Source organism: Pteropus alecto, unplaced genomic scaffold (genome assembly GCF_000325575.1).
Source record: "Pteropus alecto unplaced genomic scaffold, ASM32557v1 scaffold401, whole genome shotgun sequence".
In the NCBI taxonomy this organism is placed as follows: Eukaryota; Metazoa; Chordata; class Mammalia; order Chiroptera; family Pteropodidae; genus Pteropus; species Pteropus alecto.
This window is the reverse complement of record NW_006430734.1, coordinates 1-3,297: the sequence shown is the minus strand read 5'-3', so window position 1 is coordinate 3,297 and position 3,297 is coordinate 1. Positions and strand designations below refer to the sequence as shown.

The window sequence follows — 3,297 nt, the reverse complement described above, 5'->3', positions numbered from 1 at the left end:
GTGTGTGTATATATACATATATATGTATATATATATTTAAGTATATATATACATGTGTGTGTGTGTGTTGTGTGTATATATATATACACACACACATGTATATATATACTTATTGCATTGTGTGTTCACTGCTCATAATTAGATTTCGTTTTATTCAGGTTACAGGCATGATAAATGTATCCACACTCGTAACCACCTCTACTATCAATGTATGGAATATTCTAACACCTCAGCATTTTATTTGAGCTCTTTTGCAGTCAACCTCTTCCTACATTTCCCTTCTCCCCTCGGCGATCACTGATACCTATTCTATAATTACAGAGTAATTCCCTTGGTCTAAAAATCTCATCTAAATAGTGTCATACACTACATACTCTTCTGTGACAAATTACTTCCTCTCAGCTAAGTGTCCGTGGCATTTATTAGGTATATTAGCAGTTCATTGCTTATTATTGCTGAAGTATATTCCAGCATATTAATATACTACCATTATTTTATCCATGTACCTGTTGATAGACTTTTGAACTTGTGTTCAATTTAAGGCTGTTATTAAAAGTGTTGGTATGAGCATCGTATACAGTTCTTTGCATAGACATATGTTCTTACTTTTTATTGATAAATACCTAGGAGTAGAATTGCTGGATCATATGGGAAGTGTATGTTTAACTCTACAAGAAACTACAAAATGTCTTCTAAAGTAATTGCACCATTTTGTACTCCCACCAGCAATCTATAAATGTTCCAATTGCTTCAAGTCCTGTTCCACACTTGGCACTGTCCTTTCTTTTTATTTTAACCATCTTAGATAATGTGTAGTAGTATTTCGTTTTGAATTTCGGAATGATGATGTTGAGAATCTGTTTATGTTATCATTGATCTTTATTGTATCCACTTTGGTGAACTGTCCATGAATATTTTGCCCATTTTTAATGAATTTTAAAGTTTTCTCATTGAGTTGACTATTCTTTAAAAATATGTGTATGAATATTGGACTTTTCATTTTTTTAGAGTATTTTTTGTAAAGCAGAAGGTTTAATTTTGATGAAGACCAACTTATAAATTTGTTGTATCTCAACTATCTTTTTCTGTACTTCTAGAGTTTTTATAATTTTAGTTCTTATAGGTCTATGATCCTTTTCATATTAGTTTTTAATATATTGTGATGGAGAGACTGAAATTTTTTATTATTGGTAGAAGTAGTATTTGGGTATTTAGTAATTCCAGCAGCATTTCTTGAAAAGACTGTTCTTTCTCTAGTAAATGATGTTTGTTCTTTTGTCAAAAACCATGCAACCATTTATACGTTTCTCGATTTCTGGATACTATTCTAATCTTTAATTTCTATATCTATGTTTAGATCAAAGCCTTATTGTCTTACCCAAAACTCCAAAGTAAGTATTAAACCCAGGTTGTGTATTCTTTGATTTTTATTGATTGATTGATTGATTGAATTTCTTAGAAGATTTTATTTTCTTTTATTTTTTTCCCCTCTTTAATTCCCACACCCCTCCCAGACTTCCACACCTGACCTATGGTTGTTTCCATTTCCCCTTAAGAACTGAATCACTGACAGTGGAGCGTCTACTCCCACACGCTCCTGATATGTACTTTTGGTCTGGCGCACCCCGGGGTATGGTCCGTGGCTCCACCTGGGGAGCCAACCATTGACCTTCTGAGTGTAAAGCAGGCATGATAACAACTGCACTGTGGAGCCACCCCCTAAAATAACCCCTTTGATATTAAAATTATTAATGAGGACTGTGGTTCTAAGAAATTATTAATAAGGACTGTGGTTCTTAGAAAATTTGGGTTTCTGAAATATCAACCTGGTTAAATAATTGGGGAAACCAACAGGTAATTGTCAAACATTTACTTAACCAAGTAAGAGCTGGTAAAAAAAAAAAAAAGTTTGAAAGATATCTAGCTCTTTGTTTTATAAATGCATTTATTGGGATTAGGGTTTGTCCAGATTCTTCTTTAATGAGCTCCATTCTTCCCATCGTGGAGAGCTGCTGGTCCTTCGGAGCCAGATGTTGTACCCTTCACAGTTGCTGTGATGCAGCATTTTGTTACTCTTCTCTCTTCCACTTATGTTCCATCGACAGGTACATTGCTGTTACTGACCCTCTGCTCTATGCTATGAAGTTCACGGTGTCTGTGTCAGGAATTTGTATCAGCATCTCCTGGATCCTGCTCATTGTATATAGTGGTGCTGTGTTGTATACAGGCATCAGTAATGACGGGATGGAAGAATTAGTAAGTGCTCTCAACTGTATAGGTGGTTGTCAAATTGTTGTAAATCAAGACTAGATTTTGGAAGATTTTCTGTTATTTTCATACCTGCCCTTGTTATGATCATTCTTTATAGTAAGATTTTTCTTGTAGCTAAACAACAAGCTATAAAAATAAAAATATTGGTAGTCAAGCAAAATCATCCTCAGAGAGTTACAAAGCCAGAGTGGCCAAGAGAGAGAGAAAAGCAGCTAAAACCCTGGGGGTGACAGTGGTAACATTTATGATTTCATGGTTATCTTATACAATTGATACATTTATTGATGATTTTATGGGCTTCATGACCCCTACTTATATTTATGAGATTTGCTGTTGGTGTGCCTATTATAACTCAGCTATGAACACTTTGACTTATGCTTTATTTTAACCTTGGTTTAGGAAAGCTATAAAAGTCATTTTAAGTGGGAAACTTCTAAAAGGTAGCTCATCAACCATTAGTTTATTTTCAGAATAAATGTAAGCACTAAGTTAAGAAATTTAAGAATCGTTTCAAAATTTTAAATTTATGATGAAATAAAATATAGGAAATGCATAAAACCTTTCAAAATTGGGGAAATTGTTGTCCGATTATTTAGGAATAAAGTCATAAGGTGTCCTTAGTAAATTATTGTAGAAGTATTTACTGTACTAAATAAGAAATGATAAAGTGGCTTTACATATGTCAATGTTCTTAATGCTCCATACGCATCCTTACCACAGGTTCTGGTTTCTTCTAATTTTATTAAATTCTTAATTTCATTTTAGTTGTGAAATCTCTCATCATCTCTGTGATCCTAAAATCTCATTTATCTTCACAAAGTCCTTTCTTCCTTTTTTTGCCACACTATTCCACTTTGCTAGGGTCATCATAACTGAGGAGCACAAATGGAGTGGCTTAAAAAAGAGAAATTTATTTTCTCACAATTCCAGACACTAGAACTCTAAGATGAAGGTGTCAAGAGGATCAATTTGTTCTGAGGCGCGCCCCTTCGTCTTCCCTCTGCGTCCTTACCTGGTCTTCCCTCC

At 34.1% G+C, this 3,297-nt stretch overlaps 1 pseudogene; it reads left to right on the top strand.

Moving 5' to 3' along the window:
• Positions 1-1,980: 1,980 nt before the first annotated feature.
• LOC102890034 lies at positions 1,981-2,746 on the top strand (annotated as a pseudogene).
• The last annotated feature ends 551 nt before the right edge of the window (positions 2,747-3,297 follow it).